The 9,914-nt window shown below is 45.6% G+C and overlaps 1 pseudogene; it reads right to left on the reverse strand.

The window, feature by feature from the left end:
- Window positions 1-7,982: 7,982 nt before the first annotated feature.
- LOC149975639 (uncharacterized) lies at window positions 7,983-8,692 on the reverse strand (annotated as a pseudogene).
- Window positions 8,693-9,914: the final 1,222 nt, after the last annotated feature.

Genomic DNA, 9,914 nt, shown 5'->3' on the forward strand with positions numbered 1-9,914 from the left:
GTAGTATTGATGGAACGCGTATCATGCCCACTTATTTTAGTACATCTAGGCCCATATTCAAAGAGTGTCTAGGATCAAGTTCTCCTTGACCATATAACCTTAATCATTACGTTCTAAAATACAAAACTGATCCTAGATCATCACTGCTACTCTGAGACGGTCAATGCCTACTGGCCCGGGTATTTTAGTTTATGACAGTTATGTGATAACAAAAAAGTTATTATTAAATCATAGTTTGGAATATCATTAGGAAAGAATTGGTAAATGCAATGAACATGTCAAAACTTGTTCTCTATATCATTTGGAACTGAGTTACAGTTGATTTGATTTGAATGAGAACCCATCAAGCAGGAAGGACAGGAATAAGACATTATTGGAATAATGTGTTGACGAGCCTCTGACTCGTAATTTCTGTGGAAGCGTCAGGGTCATGATTGATTGACAAGGAACAGAAGAAAGAATATTGAGGCACTGGAACTGATGTACAGTATGTTTATGTTTATTCAGATAAAAACACCTTTGACATTCACATCACCTACTGTCCTTTTTCATTTACTTTGTCATCCATAGTAGCAGTCAATGTACAGGCTGTGCCTGATCTGTAGTAGTAGTCAGTGGACAGGCTGTGCCTGATCTGTAGTAGTAGTCAATGTACAGGCTGTGCCTGATCTGTAGTAGTAGTCAATGGACAGGCTGTGCCTGATCTGTAGTAGTAGTCAATGGACAGGCTGTGCCTGATCTGTAGTAGTAGTCAATGGACAGGCTGTGCCTGATCTGTAGTAGTAGTCAATGGACAGGCTGTGCCTGATCCGTAGTAGTAGTCAATGGACAGGCTGTGCCTGATCCGTAGTAGTAGTCAATGGACAGGCTGTGCCTGATCCGTAGTAGTAGTCAATGGACAGGCTGTGCCTGATCCGTAGTAGTAGTCAATGGAGAGGCTGTGCCTGTCGAATGCTGTTGCAATTGTTTAGTCCTCATATCCAATGTATCATCATTAAGAGGTCCGCTGGCTGGCTGGAAGGATAGAGGTGTCACACCACATAGGAAACCTTCCATTCCAATTGTGCTGAAACCAAAATGTTAACAGGTGGCGCCGACAGAGGGCTGCCTTGCTTCTAGACCTTAGGAAACTTTGCAGTATTTAGTTTTTTTATGTATTATTTCTTACATTGTTAGCCCAGAAAATGTTAAGTGTTGTTACACACAGCCAGGAAGAACTATTGGATATCAGAGCAAGGTCAAGTTACCAGCACAACGACTTGGAATATGACTTTACCGAAGCGGCTCCATAGTCCGAACCACCCAGGGTAATTTGAACTGATTCCAGAGGCTGACCCAAAACAACGCCGCCAGACAAGAGGTAGACGGAGCAGTCTTCTGGTCAGACTTCGGAGGCGCGCACACTACCCACAGCTTCCGAGTATATTTCTCTCTATTGTCCAGTCTCTAGATAACAAGGTAGACAAAATTAGGGCAAGGGTTGCTTTCCAGAGAGACATCAGGGATTATAACATACTCTATTTCACAGAAACATGGCTCTCTTGGGATATGCTGTCGGAGTCGGTACAGCCACCTGGGTTATTTTTGCGTCGCGCCAACAGGAATGAACATCTCTTTGGGAAGAATAAGGGTAGGGGTATACGTTTCAGGGGTGTACGTTTTCACTCAGGGTGGAATTGTAACAACATACAGGTTCTGATGGCGCCGGTGAGTAGGGCTGCCGTCTTATCGGCCCTCAAACAATCATGATATTTATTTTTATTTTTTCGCGTTGTCCGTAACTTGTTTTGTACATAATTTTTCTGCTACCGTCTTCTATGACCGAAAATAGCTTTTAACCTCTAGCGACGAGCAATCCCGTAACCGGGAGCGTAATCATAGCCTCAAGCTCATTACCATAACGCAACGTTTCCTATTCATGAAAATCGCAAATGAAATGAAATAAATATATTGAAACACAAGCTTAGCCTTTTGTTAACAACACTGTCATCTCAGATTTTCAAAATATGCTTTTCAACCAATCATCAGAAACAAACGGAAAAATACTGCAGCTGGAGATTACGCAATAATTGCAACGGAGGACACCAAGCGACCACCTGGTAGATGCAGTCTCTTATGGTCAATCTTCCAATGATATGCCTACAAATACGTCACAATGCTGTAGACACCTTGGGGAAAACGTGGAAAACGTAAGCTGACTCCTAGCTCCTTCACAGCCATATCATTGCCATGAGGCGGTTTAAAAAAATGCGGCACTTCCTGATTGGATTTTTATCTGGGTTTCGTCTGTAACATCAGTTCTGTGGCACTCACAGACAATATCTTTGCAGTTTTGGAAACGTTAGAGTGTTTTCTTTCCAAAGCTGTCAATTATATGCATAGTCAAGCATCTTTTCGTGACAAAATATCTTGTTTAAAACGGGAACGTTTTTCATCCAAAAATTAAAAGAGCACCCCCTATATCGAAGAAGTTAAACATCATAACTGGGAATGCTCACCTCAAACTGGACTAAGAGTTTTTCTTCAATCAGTCGGACGCAAGGGATATACTGTTGACACCCGACCAGGTCCCAATCCCCGCAATTCGCTGGAGAAGGCAAAAGATCAGGGTGACTTGTGATGAGGGGGCCCTCCCTTCTGCTAGCTAACATTTAATCGCTAGAAAATAAATGGGACTAACTGAAAGCACCTATATCCTACCAACAGGACATTAAAAACTGTAATATTTTATGCTTCACCGAGTCTTGGATGAATGACGACATTAAGAAAATAGAGCTGGCAGGTTATACACTCTATCGGCAAGACAGAACAGCAGCCTCTGGTAAGACACAGGGCGGAGGCCTATGCATTTATGTAAACAACAGTTGGTGCAAAATATCTAAGGAAGTGTCAAAGTTTTGCTCTCCTGAGGTGGAGTATCTTATGATAAGCTGCAGACCTCACTATTTACCAAGAGATGTTTCTTCAGTTTTTTTCGTAGCTGTCTATATACCACCACAGAGCGAGGTTGGGGCTAAAACCGCACTAAATGAGCTGTATTCCGCCATAAACAAACAGGAAAATGCTCATCCAGAGGCAGCGTTCCTAGTGGCCGGTGACTTTAATGCAGGGAAACTTAAATCAACCAGAGGTACTCCACAAACAAAGCTCTCCCTCACCTTCCATTTGGCAAATCTGACCACAATATCCTCCTGATTCCTGCTTACAAGCAAAAACTAAAGCAAGAAGCACCAGTGACTCGGTCTATAAAAAAGTGCTCAGATGAAGCAGATGCTAAACTACAGGACTGTTTTGTTAGCACAGATTGGAATGGCATTGAGGAGTACACCACATCAGTCATTGGCTTCATCAATAATTGCATCAAGGACGTCATCCCCACAGTGACTGTACGTACATACCCCAACCAGAAGCCATGGATTACAGGCAACATTCGCACTGAGCTAAATGGTAAAGCTGCCACTTTCAAGGAGCGGGACCCGGAAGCTTATAAGACATCCCGCTATTCCCTCCGACGAACCATCAAACAGGTAAAGTGTCAATACTGGACTAAGATCGAATCGTACTACACTCGTTGGATGTGGCAGGGCTTGCAAACTATTACAGACTACAAAGGGAAGCACAGCTGAGAGCTGCGCAGTGTCACAAGCCTACCGGATGAGCTAAATAACTTCTATGCTCGCTTCGAGGCAAGTAACACTGAAAGATGCATTCCGGACGACTGTGTGGTCGAGCTCTCAGCAGCCGATGTGAGTAAAACCTTTAAACAGGTCATCATTCACAAGGCCGCAGGGCCAGAAGGATTACCAGGACGTGTACTAAGAGCATGCGCTGACCAACTGGCAAGTATCTTCACTGACATTTTCAACCTCTCCTGGTCTGAGTCTGTAATACATACATGTTTCAATCAGAACACCAAAGTTCCTGTGGTCAAGAACACAAAGGTAACCTGCCGAAATGACTACTAACCCGTAGAACTCACGTCTGTAGCCATGAAATGCTTTGAAAGGCTAGTCATGGCTCACATCAACACCATTATCCCATTATCCCTAGACCCACTCCAATTTGCATACCGCCCAAACAGATCCACAGATGATGTAATCTCTATTGCACTCCACACTGCCCTTTCCCACCTGGACAAAAGGAACACCTATGTGAAAATGCTATTCACTACAACTCAGCCTTCAACACCATAGTACCCTCAAACTCATCACTAAGCTAATGACCCTGGGACTAAACAGCTCCCTCTGCAACTGGATTCTAGACTTCCTGACAGGGCGCCCCCAGGTGGTAAGGGTAGGTAACAACACATCTGCCACGCAGATCCTCAACACGGGGGCCCCTCAGGGATGCGTGCTCAGTCCCCTCCTGTACTCCCTGTTCACTCATGACTGCACGGCCAGGCACAACTCCAACACCACCATTAAGTTTGCTGATGACAAAACAGGGCCTGATCACCGACAACAATGAGATAGCCTATAGGGAGGAGGGTCGTTGTGGTACGCGCTTGAGGGGGGATATTCCACATTGTGGTGCAATTACAAAAACCTCTCCCTCAACGTGATCAAGACTAAGGAGTGGACTACAGGAAAAACAGGACTGAGCACGCCCCCATTCTCATCAACGGGGCTGTAGTGGAGCAGGTTGATAGCTTGAGTTCCTTGGCGTCCACATCAACAACAAACTAACATGGTCCAAGCACAACAAGACAGTCGTGAAGAGGCCACGACAAAACCTATTCCCCCTCAGGTGACATGGGTCCTCATATATTCAAAAGATTTTACAGCTGCATCATTGAGAGCATCCTCACGGGTTGCATCACTGCCTGGTATGGCAACTGCTCTGCCTCCGACTGCAAGGCACTACAAAGGGTAATGCGTACAGCCCAGTACATCCCTGGGGCAAAGCTCCTGCCATCTAGGACCTCTATACCAGACGGTGTCAGAGGAAGGTCCTACAAATTGTCAAAAACTCCAGTCCCCCTAGTCATAGACTGTTCTCTCTGCTACCGCACGGCAAGCCGTACCGGAGCGCCAAGTCTAAGTCAAAGAGGCTTCTAAAGAGCTTCTACCCTGAAGCCATAAGACCCCCCCCCCCCCCACGTTATTACTACTCTCTGTTATTATCTATGCATAGCCACTTTAACAACTCTACCTGCATGTACATATTTATCTCAATTACCTCGACACCGGTGCCCCCGCACATTGACACATTGACTCTGTTCCTGTACACTGCTGTTATTTACTGCTGTTTTTTAATTATTTGTTTTTCTTACCTCTTACTTTTTTTTGGGGGGGGGGGGGGGGGGGTATTTTCTCAAAACTTCATCTTTGGTTAAATCTTTCATCTTTGGCTTGTAACTAAGTATTTCACTGTAAGGTCTACTACACCTGTTGTATTCGGCGCATGTGACAAATACAATTTTATTAGGTTTTTGATTTGATTTGATATCTGGTATTATCTCCCAAGGGAATTCTCCTCGGTTATTGTCACAGCCGTGTATATCCCCCCTCAGGCCCGTACCACAACGGCCCTCAAGAACTGGAAACCATATATCCTGAGGCTGCATTTATCGTAGCTGGATAGTTTAACAAAGCACATTTGAGAACAAGGCTACCTAAATTCTGTCAGTATATTGATTGTAGTACCCGGGCTGGCAAAACACTGGATCACTGCTACTCTAACTTCCACGATGCAGCAAGGTCCTCCCCTCCCTCCTTTCGGCAAATCTGACCACGACTCCATTTTGCCCATCCCTCCCAAAAGTAGAAACTCAAACAGAATGTACTCGTGCTAAGGACTATTCAACGCTGATCTGACCAATCGGAATCCAAGCTTCAAGATTGTTTTGATCACGCGGACTGAGAAATGTTCTGGGTAGCCTCAGAGAATAATATTGACTTATATGCTGATTCGGTGATTGGGTTTATAAGGAAATGCATAGGAGATGTTGTACCTACTGTGACTATTAAAACCTACCCTAACCATAAATCGTACATAGATGACGGCATTTGCGGCAAACTGAAAGCATTTAACCATGAAAAGGTGACTGGGAATATGGCCGAATACAAACAGTATAGTTATTCCCTCCTCAAGGCAATCAAACAAGCAAAATGTCAGTATAGAGACAAAGTGGAGTCTCAATTCAACGGCTCAGACACAAGACATGCGACAGGGTCTACAGACAATCACGGACTACAAAAGAAAAACCAGCCACATCACAGACATCGACGTCTTGCTTCCAGACAAACTAAACACCTGCCCGCTTTGAGGATGCTACAGTGCCACCGACGCGGTCCGCTACCAAGAACCGTGGGCTCTCTTTCTTCGTGGCCAACGTGAGTAAGACATTTAAATGTGTTTAACCCTTGCAAGGCTGCTGGACCAGACAGCATCACTAGCCGCGTGCTCAGAGCACCCGCAGACCAGCTGGCTGGTGTGTTTACGGACATATTCAATCTCTCCCTATCCCAGTCTGCTGTCCCCACATGCTTCAAGATGGCCACCATTGTTCCTGTACCCAAGAAGGCAAAGGCAACTGAACTAAATGACTAGTGCCCCATAGCACTCACTTCTGTCATGATGAAGTGCTTTGAGAGGCCAGTCAAGGATCATATCACCTCCACCTTAACTGTCACCCTTGACCTACTTCAATTTGCTTACCGCCCAAATCGGTACACAGACGATACAATCGCCACCACACTGCACACTGCCCTATCCCATCTGGACAAGTGAAATACCTACGTAAGAATGCTATTAATAGACAATAGCTCAGCATTCAACACCATAGTACCCTCCAAGCTCATCATTAAGCTTGAGGCCCTGGGTCTCAACCCCGCCATGTGTAATTGGGTCCTGGACTACACCGACGGGCCAAACCCAGGTGGTGAAGGTAGGAAACAACATCTCCACTTTGCTGATCCTCAAAACTGGGGCCCCACAAGGGTGCATGCTCAGCCCCTTCCTGTACTCCCTGTTCACCAATTACTGCATGGCCATGCATGCCTCCAACTCAATCATCAAGATTGCAAACGATAGAACAGTAGTAGCCTTGATTACCAACAACGACAAGACAGCCTACAGGAAGGAGGTAAGGGCACTCGGAGTGTGGTGTCAGGAAAACAACCTCTCACTCAATGTCAACAAAACAAAGGAGATGATCGTGGACTTCAGGAAACAGCAGAGGGAGCATTCCCCTATCCACATCGACGGGACAGCAGTGGAGAAGGTGGAAAGTTTTAAGTTCCTCAGCGTAAACATCAGGGACAAACTGAAATGGTCCACCCACACAGACAGTGTGGTGAAGAAGGCACACCAGCGCCGCTTCAACCGCAGGAGGCTGAAGAAATGTAGCTTGTCACCAAAAACACTGACAAACTTTTACAGGTGCACAATTGGGAGCATCCTGTAGGGCTGTATCACCTGTTTCACATGGTATTAAATGCTTTTTCACAATTTATGTATTTGTACAGCTCTTGCATGGTATTGTGTAGGAAGGAACATGTCATAAACTCAGCAAAAACAAAAATTTCCTCTCACTGGCAACTGCGTTTATAAATATTTGTATGAACATAACAAGATTCAACAATTGAGAAACTGAACAAGTTACACAGACATGTGACTAACAGAAATTGAATAATGTGTCCCTGATCCAAGGGGGGGTCAAAATCAAAAGTAACAGTCAGTATCTGGTGTGGCCACAAGCTGCATTAAGTACTGCAGGGCATCTCCTCCTCATGGACTAAACCAGATGTGCCAGTTCTTGCTGTGAGATGTTACCCCACTCTTCCATCAAAGGCACCTGCAATTTTCCAAACATTTCTGGGGGGAATGGCCCTAGCCCTCACCCTCCTATCCAACAGGTTCCAGACGTGCTCAATGGGATTGAGATCCGGGCTCTTCGCTGGCCATGGCAGAATACTGACATTCCTGTCGTGCAGGTAATCTCACACAGAACGAGCTGGTGGCATTGTAATGCTGGAGGGTCATGCCAGGATGAGCCTGCAGGAAGTGTACCACGTGGGAGGATGATGTCTTCCCTGTAACGCACAGCTTTGATTGCCTGCAATGACAACAAGCTCAGTCCAATTATGCTGTGACACACCGCCCCATACCATGATGGACCCTCCACCTCAAAATCCATCCCGCTCCAGAGTACTGTACAGGCCTCGGTGTAAAGCTCATTCCTTCGACAATAAATGCAAATCCAACCATCACCCCTGGTGAGGCAAAACCGCGACTCGTCAGTGAAGAGCACTTTTTGCTAGTCCTGTCTGGTCCAGCGACGGTGGGTTTGTGCCCATAGGCGACATGGTTGCCGGTGATGTCTTGTGAGGACCTGCTTTACAACAGGCCTACAAGCCCTCAGTCCAGCCGCTCTCAGCCTATTGCAGACAGTCTGAGCACTGATGGAGGGATTGTGCGTTCCTGGTGTAACTTGGGCAGTTGTTGTTGCCATCTTGTACAAGTCCCGCTGGTGTGATGTTTAGATGTACCGATCCAGTGCAGGTGTTGCTACATGTGGTCTGCCACTGCGAGGACGATCAGCTGTCCGTCCTGTCTCCCTATAGTGCTGTCTTAGGCGTCTCACAGTACGGACATTGCAATTTATTGCCCTGGCCACATCTCCAGACTTCATGCCTCCTTGCAGCATGCCTAATGCATGTTCACACAGATGAGCAGGAACCCTAGGCATCTTTCTTTTGGTGTTTTTCAGGTTCAGTAGAAAGGCCTCTTTAGTGTCCTAAGTTTTCATAACTGTGACTATAATTGCCTACCCTCTGTAAGCTTATAGTGTATTAACGATCGTTCTACAGGTGCATGTTCATTAATTATTTATGGTTCATTGAACAAGCATGGGAAACAGTGTTCAAACCCTTTACAATGAAGATCTGTGAAGTTATTTGGATTTTTACAAATTATCTTTGAAAGACAGGGTCCTGAGAATGGGACGTTTCTTTTTTTGCTGAGTTTATATAACGAAATGAAAATGCCCTCACGTGTTACAGTATATTCAATGGGCTTTATTTGTCGATAAATAGCTTACATAACTATCCATACAAATATCCTTTACCGCGCCAATGGTTTTACTCTGAAAGAAAGCAGAAAATCCTTGTCCTTACGCCCTCCACAAAGTAATTGTGTGTTGGTGCATGGGTTTTTGCAAAATAAGGACATCATTTGAACAATATGTTATGTTATGCTTGAATTTAAATTTCAAAAGCTGTGTGAATAACTTGTCCTTGAATTTCAAAACTATATTCATGTGCCTTGAAAGACACATAAAAGTCAGTTAAACATACAGCATTTTGCACAGTTAAACAGTTACTGTATTTGCCAACACTGTAAAGTAAAGCGTATCCACTTTGCTATTTACCTTGGTAACAACTTCCCTACCAACCCCTAACAGCTTCCCCATTGATTGGAATACAGTGGGGGGGGGGGGGGGGCGACTGTTGAGGGTGGCTGCAAGGAGCAGTGGGACCATGCATTACCATGGAAACCGTCTGTCTCATGTGCTACGATTCATGTTCAAGTACAATGGTCCCCAGAGCCCGGCTTGGTCAGCCTAGACTCCATCCTCCTCTCCATGGTTACAGACACCAGGTCTCCTTCTAATGAGTGCCAGTGTCACTAGAGATGTGGTAGACCAGGCCCCACATGTCATAGCAGAAACTAATTCCATCTGAGAAAGGGCTAGGAAGGACATACTGTACTTCAATTTCACTCCCAGGCACATATTACACTGAGAGGTAAAGGAAGGGTTTTCTAGGGAGGGGGTCATCTGTGACTCCCCCTCCTCCCCCTCTCCTCCTCCCCCTCTCCTCCCCCTCTCCTCCCCATTCTCCCCCTTTCAGACCTCCTCCTCCCCCTCTCCCCCTCCGCTCCCCCCTCCTGCCCTCCCCTCCCCTCTCCTC

Source organism: Oncorhynchus mykiss, chromosome 18, assembly GCF_057628025.1.
Source record: "Oncorhynchus mykiss isolate SJ-2025 chromosome 18, ASM5762802v1, whole genome shotgun sequence".
Lineage (NCBI taxonomy): Eukaryota > Metazoa > Chordata > Actinopteri > Salmoniformes > Salmonidae > Oncorhynchus > Oncorhynchus mykiss.